General features: G+C 44.6%; 1 protein-coding gene across 3 annotated transcripts in view; it reads right to left on the bottom strand.

Annotated features, from left to right (window-relative positions):
- Nucleotides 1–18,078, bottom strand: part of Gria1 (glutamate ionotropic receptor AMPA type subunit 1) — a 319,984-nt gene that overhangs the window by 21,731 nt on the left and 280,175 nt on the right. The gene's annotated exons all lie outside the window — the stretch shown is intronic.

Raw genomic sequence — 18,078 nt, 5'->3', positions numbered from 1 at the left:
TTTCAACTCTCAGGAACTCGGCTTATTGCAACCATTACCTTTGATTTACGGTTGTCAGTCATTGGTCAGCTAAGTAGACTGTAGCATATGGATCCCCAAAGGCAAAGAAGAGAGGCTCTGAAGGCTGGTTTGCTGCCTGCAAAGGACTTCGTATTTATGATTTCACTTTCTCCACATGGGGAGCTTAAATGTGGGCAATTTTCAAGCTCGGAAAACAATTTCCATCAACTGATCTGGGAAAGACACTTTTTAGTCTTTCAGATACCTGCACAGGCCAACTCCCTTCCTAGCCACTTTCTCAAAAAGAATGAAAAGTAAGAAGAAAAGAATGAGTAAAATAAGTAAAATAAGAGTTATCTGAGTTTGAGCCATAAAGCGAAGGCATCAGTGGATGTCCCTGGGATTTCCCAGGGGAAGTGTTATGCTTTCCTTCTTCCTTCCCCTGTTCTCAAATTTAAGGGGATATAGGTAGAAAGACTCACATAGGAGAGGGAGGGAAGTAGAAAAGAAGAGAAGGTGTGGGGAGTAACTGAAAAGGGATAAATGTGAGGCTCCCAGAATTTACTGTGGACATTGTGGACAGAGTTACATTCTGTGTTGGTGGAGTAATGACCTTAAAAAACAAGGACTATTCAAGACTGACCATTCCTGGAAGACTTCCAGCCTTGACAGTGTGGTCTCTTCTGCTGTACCGCTGTCCTAGCTGATTGTTCTGCAGGCCCAGCACCTTCAAACAAACCGTTAGTTTCCTGAGCAGAGCACACCCTTTCTGTTGCTGTAGATCATTCATCATATTAAAGACTGGTTTCTCTGTGCTGTATATAGGTTTGAGAATTTTCTGTTTTCTTTTCTTTTCTTTTCTTTTGGTCAGATGAATGAATGAATAAATGAATGTAAAAAAATTAAATCCAGTATCACCTACATATACAGATATATGCTATACATATACTTACTTATGGTGGCTATTTGGCAAACTTAACTGTCTGTAATGGAAGAGAGGAGGAATGGAACACTAGCAGAGACAATGTGCAGGGACACTCAGATCAGTGTGACAAACATAAGTTTTATGGAGGGTTTGTTGTAGTCTAGGCATCTGACAAAACCAGTGACCTGTTTTGCTCTGTGGTCACATTCCTACATGATTGTCAGGTTTTACTGATTGAGTTCTGCAATCCATGCATACTCTGTCCATGGTTCCCACTCAGCTCTGTATGGCTCCAGATCATGCTCATGGCTACTGTCTTCTACTACTTTCCAAAGATAGGGCACTATGTAACCTTTCCAGTGCCCAACAAGCTATCTACTCCCCCTTGCAGCTTTTGCATAGAATAGACTGTTGTAGATCCCCAGTACCAGCGAGCAAGCAGGGGTGAGACCTCAGTACACTATATCATAGAGCAACTGTTATAAATGGCTTAGTTATGATTTAATATGCTAAAGAACATTTTACCCAGGAGACATGGAAGCTTCTCAAAAGTTGATTACACCATAGATCACAAAGCAAGCTTTAACACACACACACACACACACACACACACACACACACACACACACGAACACACGCACCCACACATATACAAGGTCAAGATAATTGGCAGTATTCTGTCCAATCACTGAAGGATGAAGTAAGAGAATATTCAGAAACTACACAAAATACTTAGAAACTGAACAGTACATTTGAGCAAACAATATATCACTGAAGAAATAGCGAAGGCAATTAAAAATTCTTGAGAAACAGATGAAAGCAGCAACGCAACCTCCCAGACCCTCTGGGAGTCAGCAAAGCGGTCCTAAGAGGAGGTTTTATGGCTAGAAGTGCTCACAGTCAGAAATCATAGAGACCTCAAATAAAAACCAAAACCAACAGAACATCTCATGGCTCTAGAAAAACAAGAAGGCAATCCAAACCCAGCCGACAGCAAGGAACAACGATTAGGCAGACGGTGATGGGGATGGGGCACACATGAACAATAAACAGAATAAATCAAATGAAGATTTGGCTCTTCATCACAAAGGTTAACAAGATTACAACTCTCAAACCATGATAAAAAGTCTTAGAAGGGGAAACAAAATACCCATGGAGGGAGTTGCAGAGACAAACTATGGAGCAGAGACAGAAGGAAGGACAATCCAGAGACTGCCACACCTGGGAATCCTTCCCATATACAATCACCAAATCCATTATTGTGGATGCCAACAAGTACTGACTGACAGGAGCCTGATATAGCTGTCTCCTGAGAGGCTCTGACAGTGCCCGACTAATACAGAAGTAGAGGCTCATAGCCATCCATTGGACTGAGCACAGGGTCCCCACTGAAGGAGCTAGAGAAAGGACCCAAGGAGCTGAAGGGTTTGCAGCCCCTTAGGATGAACAACAATATGAACTAACTAGTATCCTCAGAGCTCCCAGGGACTAAACCACCAACCAAAGAGTACACATGGTGGGGACTCATGGCTCCAGCTGCATATGTGGTAGAGGATGGCTTAGTTGGTCATCAATGGGAGGAGAGGCCCTTGGTCCTGTGAAGGTTCTATGCCCCAGTGTAGGGGAATGCCAGGGCCAGGAAGTGGGAGTGGGTGGGTTGGTGAGCAGGGAGAGTGGAGAGGGAACAGGTTTTTTTTTTTTTCCTGGAGGGGAAACCGGGAAAGGAGATATCATTTGAAATGTAAATAAAGAAAATATCTAATTAAAAAAAGGAACAGACAGAACATTCCTCAAAACATTATACTAAATGGGAAAACAAACTGAGAACACTTCCTCTAAAATATGGGATGAAGCAAGGGTGGTCACTCCTTCCACTCCTAGTCAACATTGTGAAGTTGGAGCCAAAGAGATAAGGTAGACAAAGATGTAAAAGAGACAGAAATAGGAAAGGAAGGGGTTCAAGCATCCCTCTTCACAGATGGCATGATTCTACACTTGAGACCCTATCAGAACATTCTTAGATTTAATGAACACTTCCAGTAAGGTTTCATGATACAAAAGCAACACACAAAAAATTAGTAACCTTCACATATACCCAGTAAAGAACTTTCTGAGAAAGAAATTAGAAAAAGTATCTTATTTATAATGGCCTCCTCACATAGAAGTAGAAAAATAATCCAAAGATTAATATGAAAGCACAAAAGACCATATAAATCCAAAGTAATTCTAAATCGGAAGAACAGTGCTGAAGGTCCCAATATCTGAGCTCAAATTATCCTACAGAGCTATAGTGACAAGACAGATGGTACTTGCATAAAAACAGGTGTGCAGACCAATGTAATAGAACAGAGGATAAGCCCATACAGATACAGCCACTTAAGTTTTGACAAAGGATCAAAAACCTATACTGTAACAAGATAGCCCACTTAACAAATGGTGCTGGCAAGACCAGATATCCACACATAGGTGAATGAACTTGGACCGTCATTCCTCACCCTGCACAAAATCACCCCACACAGATCAGAAACCTTAATTTAAAGCCTGGAGTTTTGAAACTTGTAGAGGAAAATATAGACAATATATCCCAAGCTGTAGAGATAGGCAGAGGCTATTGGGGCAGACTCCAAAAGCACAGGGATAGCCCTGAGAATCAACAAATGACATGGCATGGAATCAAAGGTTCTGCACCAAAAGACAATCTATCAACCGTATGAACAGACACAGCCTAGACAGCCTGCAGAATGGGAGAAAACTGCCAGCTGTACGCTGAACAGGGGGGTGAGACCTAGCATTTAAAATAACTTAAAAAAATTAATCTCCCAACCCCTGCTAACTAATAAATGAGCTGATAAACAGACTTTAAAAGAAGAAGTGTACATGGTGAATAATTAAAAAAAAAAAAAAACAATACCCCTAGTAGTCATCAGGGGAATGAAAATTCAAACCGTTTTGAGATTCTATCTTGCCCAAGTCAGAGTGTCCTAGACCAAGAAGGCAAATGCCAGTAAGGCGAGACTGCAGGGAAGGTGAATCCTTGTTCACCGCCGATAGGAAGGTGAACGGGTACAGCTATTATGGAAATTGGTGTGGAGGTTTCTCAAAAAACTAAAAGTAGAACTTTCATATGGCCCAGCTGTGCCTCTCCTGGGTGTACATCCCACTGTATTACGCCACTGAGCCACTGGGATCACCTATGATCGCTCTTGCTCTGTTCACAACGGTATGATATGAGACCAGCCTAGAGGTCCATCAGTGGCTGCATGCATAGTGAAAATATGGAAAGAGAATTTGACTCAGCTGTAAAGAAACATAAAATCTGTAGGAAAATGGATGGACTTGGAAAGCTGTGTGTTAAGCTGAAGGGGCACTGTGAGTCTGAGGTCCTGGGCAGTAATCTTTCCTCCAGACGGTGGGTGGCTCCTAGACATCTAAGTTTTGTGGATGAGGAAAACAGTAATCAATGAGGATGGGAGAGAAAACAAACAAGTGTGAATGAAATGTTAATTTAGCTGAGTGAAATGTTTAAAAGAATAATCATCAGGTAGCAGACACCCCTGAGTGGGACTATGGATGCTAGAGGACTTAGAGCTGTCTCTGTCTGTTCGGATTCACTGCAGGCTGCTGAGAACTCTAGTTGGGCAGGCCGTGGCAGGCCGTGGCAGGCCGTGGCAGGCTGTGGCAGGCCCTCAGCCTGGTGTTTGGAGATACTGTGTTGCACAAACAAGAACAAACTTAGACAACACCTTTCACTGACATACCTGGGGTCCGATTTTCTGTTTTTTACCATCCCCACCCAGGACCAACTCTAGAAGACTCAGCATAGGCATCCGCCCATCGAGCATTACTGATGGGTGTGCTTGTGTGTTACTCATAGGGACAGGATCCAGAGAACTGATTTTGGTGGCTAGTGACAATGGCCATCTTATTTTCATCCAGAAAGGATTGATGGGAGGGAAGATTAAACCTGGGTGACAACTCGCTAGCAAATACAACTATCTTTTAATTTAAAAAACTGACAATTTTCCTGGTGTTAAATTACAAGGGAGGAAACTGTGTGAGTCTTTCTACAAAAGAAATACTGGTGGGCAAGAAAGTTGTCCTTTAAAGATTAAACATCTCTCTCTGTCTCTCTGTCTCTGTCTCTGTCTGTCTGTCTGTCTGTCTGTCTGTCTGTCTCTCTCTCTCTCTCTCTCTCTCTCTCTCTCTCTCTCTGTGTGTGTGTGTATGTGGTTATGTGCATAGACGTGCACATCAGGTACCACTGTATCTCCTGAAGCTGGAGTCATCGGCAGTTGTGAGTCACCCAGCGTGTTGCTGGGGACTGAATCCAGGTGCTCTGCAAGAACAGCTAGTGTTCTTAACCACTGAGCTATCTCTCCAGGTCTAGATATTTTAAAATAATTTTTAAAAATCATGTGTGTGTGTATGTGTTTGTGCGTATGCACACACTTGCTTATGAGGGCTAATGGCTGCAGATGCCAGAGGCATTGAAGTGAGTGTGTGTAAGCGAGCATGTGCACATGTATATGAGTGTGTGTGTGTGTGTGTGTGCTCAACAAAGGTGAGCAACTTAGGAAAGCCATTTTACTTCATGCATGCTAGGTACATGCTCCAGCACTCTGTCACTTAGCCTAGAGACAATTTTTTTTTTCTGATAAAATCAAAACACATGGGAGAGGCACACCTGTAATCTCAGCATTCAGGAGGTGGAGGTGGAAGACTGTGAGTTGGAAGACAGAGCCCCAAGACAGGAACTTGGAGTTGGGAACAGAAGCAGGGATCATAGTGGAGCGCTGCTTAGTAGCTTGCTCCTCACGGCTTCTTAGTTTGCTTTTGTATACAAGTCAGGATCACCTGCCCAGGGGTGGCCCTTCCCTCCATGGGCTAGACCCACTCACATCAATCCTGGATCAAGAAGGTGCCCACAGACTTGCCCACAGTTCAATCTAATTGAGTCATTTCCCCTCCCCCCTCTATTAAGGTTTCCTCTTCCCATATGACCCTGGCTTTTGTCGAGTTGACCTAAAAACTAGCCAGCCTAACACAGTTAAGTCAGAGCTGGATCAAAAGCAGGATCAAGAATCAGTAGGTCTGGGTCTTGGACAGCATTTCTATTCATCACTCAGTGTTCTTCAAAACCCTTTCCATCATTACACCAGTCCATACTGCCATTGGCAATGAGCATCACTGTAGGGAAATTGATTCAAAGTTGTGGATTCAGAGGCTGCTGACCATCTGCTTAGGAGGGCTGGAGGAGCTGGGACAGTTAGTCAATGACCAAGGCAACAGAAGCAAAGAATTAGTGGAGTTAGATTGGGAACCCCAATGAATGAGTAGATGCCCCAGGACCCTGTAAGTGGGACAGGCAGGGTCAAAGCTTCCTTCCTTCTCTGTGAGGAAGCCTGGTGTCATTCTGCTTTGAGTCAGAATTAGAGAGCCCCACCTCTCTGGAGAATTGATGTGGTTGGTCCAGTAGATGGGACAAGAATATGGAAGTCTGCCTTTGGTTTTTAGATCTACCAAACAACATCGATAAATTGACTTTTTAAAAGGTGAACAACATATGCAGAGAACTCTTATATATTTCCTCTGAAAGAGGGTATATGTCTGATTTACGCTCCTTGAAGATTTTACAAACTACATTCTGTGGCCAGTCATATAGCTACAATGATTTCACCCAAGGGAACCAGCCCCATTCCCATTGGAGGAAGAGGCTCATTGTGTATAGTTATGATCTGTGGTTTTAGGATGGGCCTGTTCATAAAAGTTTACTAGAGAATATGGTCCCACATTTTCTCCAAAGGCTCAACTTGTGGTTATGCCCCATCTTGCTGCCTCCTCCAGGCCAAGGCTTTGCTCAAACACTGGAGCGTTCTGCCTTCAGGCTTATGGGTAGATGCTGTATGGCTCTGAGCTGATTTGGGGTGTTCAGTTGGAAAGGAAACAAAACCACACACGCGAGCATCTTATTCCATATCTTGACACCTCTACCTCATTGCAAAGGACAGAAGCTGAGTGTGGCCAATCTGAGAAAAGGCACCTTTTGTACGAAGCACACACTGTTCCTTTCAGTCCTAAGACTACCTTGCAAAGTTCAAAACAAGTTCTCATTTGGAAGGCATCAGAGGTATCAACTAATGATGGCTGTCACTTTGTGGTCACTTCACTGTGTGAAGCACTTTGTATTTGTCTTGCGGCGCTGGTTAGTTTAAACTGTCAACTTGCCAAAACACAGAATCACCTGAGAAACAGTCAAAGTTAGGCTGGCCTATGTGCATACCTGTTGGAGAGTGTTTTGCTTGCACACCGACCCACTCTGCGTGTGGGCAGTGCTGTTTCAGGGGTTAGGCTCCCACCTGTGCAAGAGGTGTTGGAGAAAGCTGGCTGAGTGTTAGAGGTAAGCAAAGATGATGGGAGGTGACTAGTGGCTCAAGAGTTCCTGTCCCGGCTTCCTCGGTGATAGACGGTGACCTGGATGTGTAAGCCAAATATACCTTTCTTTCCTGAGTGGCATTTGTTTTCTTCTCTCACAGCAGCAGCAAACAAGCTACCACACTCACTTAACTACTCAGACAAAGAATAAATGCTAGGCACCTCCTTCATATTTAGTTAAACCGAGGCTTAGTGAGGCGAGGTAATCTGCCCTACTGACTCTTGCTTCTGCCTAGCAGACCCAGAGTCCACCATCAGTCTTAACTCCAGTCCCCACTGCCATCTACTGCTACTTTCCCAAGATGGGAGAGCTATAAGGTGGAAGAGTTTGAACACAGGGATGATGTATCCTAAAGCACACTTAATTTCCAAATCCACAAGCTCCAAGTGGCCGAGTCAGGTGTACATCAAAACCTTTCCCTTCTTGGTCTATCTCTGTGCTATAGCAGCTGCCGTCCCAGAAAAATCAAAAAGGCCCCCGGGTGTGTGAGATAAAGTTGTTGAGAAGTTTGCTATTTTTGATGGATGCTAGAAGGAACTAGCATCCAATTTGTATATCAGCAGGAGAAAGCCCAGCTCTAGCAGGCAGAACACAGCCAGGGTGAATGCTGCTGTTCTCGCCTAGGTAAGGACCATCACTTCTGGTGTTGCTCATCTCTTTCCTTTCTGCCTCACACTCTCACCTTCCTCCCCTCTCTCTCTCTCTAATGTGTGGCTTTGCCATTTACAAGCTGCCCAGCCAGGAGTGGTAACGGTGGAATTCTACCAACAGTCAGAACAAGTCTGTCTGTCATTGTGATTCTGCTGGCGTCTTCTGTGATGATTAATAAGGAAGGCCTCTTCCTATGGCTTTGGAGGAGGCGTCGGGGCCAGAGCTTCTATTGTCTGGTGTTCCCAGGGTTTCCCTGAATGCTTTAAAGATGGTGTCTTAAGCAGGACAAAGGCTGCGATGCATGGCAGGCGGGTACCTTCATTAGCACAGTGGTGGGGCTGCGGAAAAACAAGGAAGGCTTGACAGGTGATCAGAGTTTGTACCTAAGCACATTGCACAGAACCTTTTGAGAACCTAGGAGGACTATCATGTCATTGAATCTTAGGTAGAGACTGGGAGATGGGGATAGTTAAATCACAAGTGTAGGGGGAGATAGTACTCAAACGCACACAGGGCACTGCAGACGAAGGAGCTGTGAGGACCTTGTGGTAACTTTAGTCTAAAGTGATCTGCTCCATGGAGTGGGAAAAAACCCAAAAGCATATGGAATTTTAGGAGGCATGCTTTTTGGGGGGGAGGGGTTCAGTTTAAGTCATCCCAGGCCAGCAAGGAGACCTCATTATGTGCTGGATATACTTCTGCCATTTGGATGTAAGTATATGGCCAGACATTAGCCTATAGAATAGCCCCTTCTCAGGTAGGCCACATGTGTTCTGAACAGTGTAGGATAGAGACAAGAGTGTTCCCTATGGAATTCAAGAAAGAAGCAGGAATCTGTTTTTCAATTTCCAAATTAGTTGCATTAGTCTAAATGTGTGTGTGTGTACATGTGTTGAAATGTATATATTAAATGTTCCTGATATTGTTATTTGTTGATTTTCTCTCTTTATTTGTTGATTTTCTCTCTCTCTCTTTTTTTTTTTTTTTTTTGAGACAGGATATCTTGTAGCCCAGGCAGGCTTTGAACTGATTATATAGACAACACTGGCTGTGAATGGCTAATCCTCTTGCCTAACACTACCTGAGTGCTGAGATTATAGGAGTGTGCCACAACACCTGGCTGCAATCTTAACTGTCCTGTCACCTTTTCTTCACATGCCTATCTCTGAGGAGACATTCTTGTTTAATACCAGAAGAGACATTCTAGAAATGAGGCTGCTTGAGTTGGGAATACAGCTTAGGGAATCTTGGGCCAATTCTGTCACCTCCCTGTGCCTCAGTTTCCTGAACTGTTTGATGAAGACAGAGACAACATTACATTCATAGCCCCACTGTGTGAGTAAGAGGACATAGGCAGTACTTCTTGCAAGTGTTTGATGAACTTTGAGATAACTGTCAATAAGCAATCCTTCGCCACACTCTAGGCCTGGGCATATGGCCTGGATACTGCCCTGGTATCCTAAGATGCTTTCTCTGTGCCTCTTTGTGGTCCACCCCAGGTGTACTGAGCTGAGAAACTTCTCTCCTTTGGAAAATCTCCATCTCTATTTAAATGTGCTCAGAGTTGCACATGGCCATTAACACTCACACACTCACATATACTCCCCCACACATAAACACACAATAAACACTCTCACACACAAACACACTCCCACTCACATATAAATACCCACTCATACACATAAAAATAAACACACACACTTCCACACACAAACACTCCCCCCTACCCAAACGCCACCCCCACATACATTCCCCCACACATAAGCATTCCTCTACACATATAAACATCCACCCATGCACATAAATACTCCCAAACACATAAATACTCACACACACATAAACACTCACACACACACATAAACACCCACCCACACAAATAAACACTCACACACATAAAGACTCTCACACACATAAACATACACACACTTATACACATATTCATACATACACACACTCATACATACATACACATAAACACATACCCTAGACACATATAAATGCACACACACACATACACACACACACATAGACTCTCACACATACATGTGCATGTGTGCATGGGTGCGCACAAACACATACACATATTTCACATATCCTTCCTTCCCTCTCTCCTTCCTCCTTCCTTCCTTTCTCTCTCCCTCCCTCCCTTCCTTCCTTTCTTCCTTCCTTCCTTCCTTTCTTCCTTCCTTCCTTTCTTCCTTCCTTCCTCCCTCCCTCCCTCCCTCCCTCCCTTCCTCCTTCCTTCCTTCCTTCCTCCCTCCCTCCCTTCCTTCCTTCCTTATTTCCTGTCCTCTTCCTTTTCTTTGTCCCTCCTCCCAGCCTTTCTCCCTTTCTCTCACTCTCCCTTCTTATCCACCGGCTTCCCTTCCTTTCTTCTCCTTCTCCAGCTCTTCAGAGGATGGAGGATGCAGACTAGACAGCCTCTCTGCCAAGAGTGCTTTGTCTCTGATCAGACCTGACCTGGGTCACTGAGTTCATGGGGTTACCATGACAACATGTATCCCTGGCTACCCATCAGGAGGCAAAGACCAATTGAAAGGGACTGCCATTTCCCTGGGACATACTTTATTTATCCTTAGCAGCAGGGCCCTGCACCAGTACCAGGCTAAGGGAAGAGAGGCTGATACTTGTGCGTGTGGGAGGGAGGGAGGGAGGGAGAAATGAAATATTAGTGTTTTATTTTTTCAGCGTGTTCCCTGTGGGGGAGGACTGCAGATTGTTTTTGGAGAGAGACATTTTATTTCAAATGTAGCCAGTGTGTGCGGTGGAGAGGGAGATGGGCTAGGCTCATGTGTGTTTCTGATACAGTGGGTTTTACAGAGAAGGAACAAACAAATTATTTAGATTTGACGTTCGATGGGTCTAAGGAGGGGATGGATAGAAAACCTTAAGACGTATCTTCTGTGACAGCTCCTTTGTGGAATTTTATCAATTTTTGAAGAAACTTTATGCAATTATTATTCCAGTTTTTTTTTATGGCTATGTGTATGTATGACGTGTGTATGTATGTATGTGTGTGTGTGTGTGAGCATGTGCATGTTCCACAGAATGTGTGTGTGTGTGTGTGTATGTGGTGAGCATGTGCATGTGCCATAGGATCACAGGATGTGTGTGTGTGTGTGTGTGTGTGTGTGTGTGTGTGTGTGCGCGTGTTGATGAAGGACAACTTGACAGAGTTGGGTCCCTCCTTCCACCTTTACATTGGTTTTGGGAGTTGAACTCAGATCACCAGAACTGTGGAGAAAGGCTTTGAGTTACTCACTGAGTCACCTCACTGGCCCAATTCCACTTTCTAGATAAGAAATCAGAGGCTTATAAAGCTTTCGTGACCTGGCAAAGTCACAGACCTACAACCCGAATTGAGTTATGTGCCTCCAAAGCTGGTGACTACTCTTTAGGTCCCCCGATAGCCTTGCTGCTGTATGCTACCCCTCCCCTGCTTGGTCCCTACTGCTGGCCTGTCCTAAACGTTTTAGTCTTCATTTACAGATCAGAATTCCCAGAGAGTCTTTCAGCCTCTGTGTTCCTCTATCCTACACTATGGACCTATGGAACCAGATTATTGGAGTCTGGAAGAGACTTTTTTTTTTTCCTTAAAACTAGTTCTCCTGAGATTCTCAATAGACTGAAGTCAGGGCTGAGTCTTTAGAGGAATAGACTGGATGCCGCACAGATCACTTGTTTTTTTTGTTTTCCATTTTTTCCAAGGTCAGTGTGACTGTCAGAGAGAAGAGAACTCCCCACAGCCTTCTGTAGCTCTCAGATCAGCACCAGGAAAAGAAATAGTGTTGGAGGAAGGACCCCAGAGCTGCCCACAAGGTCTCCACGTGTGTGTGTGCATCTCACACATCCTTGATGTGTGGCCATCACACTCATTCTTTCTTTACCTAGATGCTAATAGAGACAGTTCTTGGAAGTAGTATGAAGGGAGAAAAACATATTCCGTGGAACTCTAGGGAGATGGAATTGTTGTTGAGCAATCCGGAGATTCTTTTATGTTTGCAAAAAAGAAAAAAGAAAAAACAGGCTGGAGCCTGAAGTGGCCACCTTCTGTAGCCACCTTCTGTAGCCAGGCAGGACTTCATGTGGAGGGATAAGGATACCAACCCACCCACTAAACCTTCAATCCCAAATTTGCCCTGCCTACAAGAAGTGCAAGGACAAAGATGGAACAGAGACTGAGGAAATGGCCAACCAATGTCTGGGACAACTTGACATTCATCCCATAGGCAAGAACTAATCCCTGACACTATTAATCATACTCTGTTAGGCTTGTAAACAGGAGCTTAGCATAAGTGTCCTCTGAGAGGCTCCACCCAGCAGCTGACCGAGAAAGATGTAGAGAGCCATAGCAAACATTAGATGGAGCTTGGGGAAGTCTTGTGGAAGAGTTGGGGAAGGATTGAGGGAATCAGAGAGGATAGGGAGCCCATAAGAAGACCTACAGAGTCAGCTAACCTGGCCCCTTGTGGAGGTCCCAGAGATTGAACCATCAAACAAAGAGCATACAACTAGAGCAAGGGTTGTCCCTGACTCTCATGCGTGCCTGTGGATTCATGCTCCCCTAACTGGGCTGCCTTGTCTGGCCTCAGTGGGAGTGGATGTGTCTAGTCCTGTAGTGACTTGATGTACCAGGGTGGGTTGGTACCCAGGGACTCCTCACCTTTCTCAGAGGAAAAGGGGAGAGGGTAGGACTGTGTGAGGGAGTACTGGGGTAAAAGGGATCTGGGATTGGGATGTAAAATGAATAAGTAAATTAATGTGAAAAATCAATTAGAAGAAGAAGAGGAAGAAGAAGACAGGCATGAAACAATCAACTTGAGGAGATGCCTGGTAACCTTTATCATCCTGGCTGGTAGGCTAGGAGGCTGGCATCCCTTGAAGCTATGCCTTACATGACCTTTCAGGCGTTTCAGAGCAAAACTGAGGTGATTTTGTTTGGAAAGCCAGTCCTTGGCAGTATCAGTTGGTACCTGTTCAGTCCTTGGCCAACATCACCAAATCTCAATAGAGCCAACTTCTCAAGCTACTCAGCTTTAAAGCAAAGACTAGAGTGAACATGGAGCCAGCCACTTTTTCCCTGTCTCTGTCCCATCATAAATTGTGGCCAGCTCACTGCCTTCTTCCAAGGTGTCCAGGACAGATTCGAAAGTGATGTTTCTGCCTGCAACCCTCCTTTCCTGCCTACTCTCATTATAAACCACCTCCATATAATGCTTAGAGTCAAGGTGCCTTCTTGTCTTTGGGATACTCTTCTGACCTCTGCTGACATCAAACCCAAATTGCAGAGGCAGCTGCCACCTTTCACTGTAGACCAGATCTCATGACTCTTCCTTCCTGTCATTTATTCCAGTTGACAGGACCCTAGCCCTCCCAGACAAGCTCTATGCTTGCCATCTTCTGCACCAGCCCACTCTGGTCCTCTATTCTTTTCTCTTATAGTTCTTCAATGCTTTTGTCCAGTGCCACTTGGCCAATCCTGTTTCTTAGACATGGCCAATTCTTCCTTTGATTGCTACTAATTGTCTTATGTCCCTAGCAAAACAGTAGGTGTGTATTTTGCTCAGGATCTCTTCTGGACACTACACAACTTAGGGATTGGAGTTGCTTTTCTCACCATGACTCCCTCAGTCCTATGAACAGTGTTGTGTGTGTGATGGGTATTCAGAAGATGAGCTGTGAAATAGAATAGCCCATGGAGTAGATATCAGACCTTTCAGAGTACTTGTCATTCATGAGGGTTCAGGAAAATGGCTGCCTTGTGTTCCTGTTCCCTTGGCCCAAACGTCTGGCATGGACAATATCTGACAGAAGACAGAGATGTCACAATTACAGAGACCACAAAAGCCCCCACATATCCACATTCAGTTAAAGACCAGACTTTGACCAATGTCTTGATTAGGGTATAACTTAGCAAATCCATTAAACTCCTGGCCTATGGTTTGTGAAGGAGAGCCATTAGCTACAAATTCAACAGAGCCCAATCTAGTATAGACTCTTGCTTGGGTTTGTAAATAGAGGCCATGAACCTTGACCAAGGAGATTTAACACTTTGTCTCTAACTAAAGGGATTATGCATCTCAGTGAAGAGACTGCAGTATAGCGGGGCACTTACATTTAGTTGGCACCAGAAGGCCCATAGATTACAATTAGTGGATTTACTAATTGCCTTTTCCCTAGTGACTGGCATTGGCCTGTCCATCTTTATCCAGAACCCAAGGGCTTCAGAAAAATAACTCAGCCCCTCACCCAAGCCCAAACATGCAGAGACAGCCAACAAACAGCATCTGTTTCAAAGGAATGCCACCTGTCCAAATGGAAAGCCAAGCGTCGAGCTGCCTCGCTTCATCAGAGTGTTTGTTTCCAGGCCAGGGAGGCAAATGCTATTTTGTCACTGAGAGTCTTAACAAACAGTGGGGACCATGACCTGGCTCCTGCTAAGCAGAGCTGAGGTGTTTGAGCAACATTTGGGTCTCAGATCCTCCCTCCCTCCCTCCCTCCCTCCCTCCTTCCTTCCTTCCTTCCTTCCTTGCTTCTTTCCCTCTGGTATCTGTGTCTTTCTGTCTGTCTCTGTTATATGTACATGCTGGTGTGGGTATTTGCACATGAGCATCCCATGTGGAGGTCATAGGTCAACATTGGATGCCTTCCCATAGTGCTCTCTCTCTTGTTTCTTGAGATAGTATATCTCACTGAACTCAGAGCTTGCTGATTTGGATAGACAGATTGGGTGGTAGTGAGTTTCAGGAATCCTCCTGTCTCTGTTTCTCTAGCCATGGTGTTATAGTCCCATGCTATGTATATGTGGGTTCTGAGAATTAAACAAGGTTCCTTAAGTTTCTGTGACAAGCACTTTATTGACTGAACTATATCCATATCCCTTAGACACCAGCTTTCTGATCTTAGGAGACAGACATTCTCAGTCTATCTCGGAGCAATGTGTGGCAGGTGGGAAGCGAAGGCCACTAGTGTGCAGAGGTACCACATTTTGCAGAACAAATGGAGGTGGCATTAGGCCTGGAGAACACCTGCCTGGATGGGCTGTTATGGCTCTGCCTTTTGATGGGATGGTGAGAAACTAATACCCATATCCTGAGTGTACAGAATCACATTACTTCATGAACTTTAAGGGCTTTCCACTCTTGTGAGTGACTTAACAGTTTTGAAAACAAGTGCCATGGTTCAGAGGACAAGGCCTTCCTTCTCACTTGCCCTGATTTCCACTTGCTACAGAGTGGTTTCCTGGGATCGAGCCACAGATGTAAAGTAGCTGGAGCAGGCAAACATGCCTCTCTCAGGTTTGAACCATCTTGGTGAAACAGTTCCTGCAGTCTTGGGTGTGTGAAGCAGAGATAGAGTGGAAACTAGCTGCAGTGTGTATGCATATACTCTTAGCTGCTAAACAATGATCCTTTCCTTTTTTTTTTCTTTTTAAGCGTAGGTGTGTGGTATGTGTGTTTGCGTGTGCCTAAGAATGGTGGGGAGACAGAAACATGCAGGTCTATGTGCCTGCGTGTGCACAGGTCTGGAGCTGATGTCAGGGGTCTTCCTCAATGGCTCTCACTTTATTTACTAAGACAAGGCCTTTAGCTGAACCTGGGCCTAATCAACTTTAGCTAGTATAGGTAGTCAGTTTGTGCAGAAAATCCCCCACCTCTTCCAAGCTGCGCTGGCTTGCCTTTTACATGGGTTTCTGGGATCTAACCTCTATTCCACAGGCTTGCACTGAAGCACTTAATTTGCTGATCCAGGCACCAACATGGACCCCATCTAGCACAGATGAGAAGCAGAATCCCATAGACAGTACAGAGATTTCCCAAGCAGAAATCAGAAGCTGGGCCCTCTTCTGGCACCTTCACTCTTGTTGTTGTTTGTCCAGTACATACATGATCCATGGCTACTGTCAAGTGCTCCAGAGAAGGGAGGATGGGGAGAGGTCTGGGTAGGTGCTCTCCTGCAGTGGGAATCCCTGATGTGCAGGTGGGTCTTTGGGCTTCTGTAGCTGAAGATGAATGTGTTTATTACTTTCTGTTTTTATTTTTATGGTTGAATGCACACCCATGTATATTTATGCCATGCGTGATCTGGCAGCTTCTGGCTTCTGAGAATCCTGTAACCAGATCCTTTGGGTTTATCTCTCCCTTTCTCTTGTTCTCATTCTCAAGCCACCACAGCTCCATCTTTTACAGAGATATAAACCAAAGAAGTAGGCCTTTCTTTCCTGCAGATTCAGATTCCAGTGTTGACCCCGGGAAGAGTCTTTGAGTGTCGAAAATGCACCACAGCTTTCCAAAGCAAAGGCGCCTGATACCTTTAAGCCAGGGCCTGTCATCACGTTGTGCTGTCAGAGTCTCCAGTGGCTGTTCTAGACCCCAAAAGCTTTATTATTTTTCTTGAGTTGACGGTTATTATTTGGCCTTAGACTAGCACCTGCTTTTGACAGAGGCATCAATCATCCACCCTGGAGCTGCTTTTGAGTAAGTCACAGCCCTGGGCTCTGAGTCAGACAGCCTGGCCTCAACCTTTGTGTGCACCTGCTGCCTATTTTCTTGAATCTGGACTTTTGTAACATAGGGCTGATGACAGTGCATAGGGATGAAATGAGATCATGTTCATGCCACAGCAGGGTGTGCTACTGTAGTAGAAAGGCATTGAGGTGTAGAGTACTCAAATTTTAGGTCCCCGTCATCAAAACTTTGGATGCTTTTCAGGCTGTCTTCTTATTCCGAGTGCTGGTATCAGGGGAGGGGCTATTTCAGCCCTCTGTTGATGGACAGACCACAGAACTTTTTTTGTGCTTTGTTGTCAGCTGATGGCCTTGATCATGAAGCCATGAGACAACCCCCGTTTTTCCTTGGACCCATGACATCTGATTCTTTACATCTTTCTAGGCTGATGGTTTGTAAGTTCTGGGAACAAAAGTCATTTCCTCAACAAACATTACTGTCTGGATCTCATTTAAAGTCTGCCTAAACTTAAGCAGAGTCTTGTGAGTTTTTCAGGGTGATGGAGCCTGGTTGCTGGCTACCAGGTCATGAGTGTTCCCTTCACTAAGGTTGGAGACAGTTCTGTCTAAATCCTGGCTGCCATCTCATTGTTTGACCTTCTGGAGAATTACTTAAAAATTTTGAAAGCCTTTTATTGGCATTTGAATAAGGACTAAAATCTTTTACAAAACCCTGTTCAGCCTCAGGTTCTAAGCTTAGCCTGTCTCCTCCCCCGTCTCTTCCTAGTGTTACAATTTCTTGCATTAGTGTCTTCGAGCAGGTTGTTCTTCATCTGTACTGTCGCTAAAACTTTAAAATCTCTCTGTCTCTGTCTCTGTCTGTGTGCCTGATCTTTAATGAGTATCTCTCTTTTAAAGAATGTCTCTGATGTCTTGCTTATATTGCTGACTGCAGACTACACAGGATGTTGTGTAATCTGCAACTCTGCCCTGCTTAGGGTAGTCCCAGAATCATTAGCTTCTGTTTTTTACTTTGGACTTGTTTTTTTTTTTTCCTCTCCATTTTGGCCCTGGAGAGTTCCTAACTTACATTTAAAAGGATGGTTGTTACATCCTATCCACCATACCCACATGTCTTACAGTGACAATTTGGTTCTATCTTGTTACTGGAAATAGATGTCCTCGAGGGCCCCTTTTGTAGACTATCCTAGTACCTTTCATGATTATTATTTAAACATTAAGCAATTATAAGCCTTGAATGGCTGCTTCCTCTTGCAATCGTGTAGTTACACGGGAAGGGTGCCTTGTTCAGAACAGTGGTGCCAGCTGCTATGTCAGTGCCTGGGATAATGATGGAACACGGTGCCATTTCCATTAATGAATGAATCAAGGCAGAGTGGTTGTGGCTGTCATGTTAAGCAGTCCCTCTCCATTCTTTCACGGCCTTTATTAACCCTTCTTGCTCTTCCTAAGATGTAGTTCTTTATCCTTTTTGTAGTTTTTCCTTCTTTGCTTGCCTTTTTTTTTCTTTTTTTAAGACAAGGTCTCTTTTTCCAGGCCTTGGCTGGCCTGGAACATGATATGTAGAACAGTTTGGCCTTGAACTCACAGGGATCTTCCTGC

This window comes from Mastomys coucha, unplaced genomic scaffold (genome assembly GCF_008632895.1).
Source record: "Mastomys coucha isolate ucsf_1 unplaced genomic scaffold, UCSF_Mcou_1 pScaffold5, whole genome shotgun sequence".
Classification (NCBI taxonomy): domain Eukaryota; kingdom Metazoa; phylum Chordata; class Mammalia; order Rodentia; family Muridae; genus Mastomys; species Mastomys coucha.
This window is presented reverse-complemented; position numbering and strand designations above follow the sequence as displayed.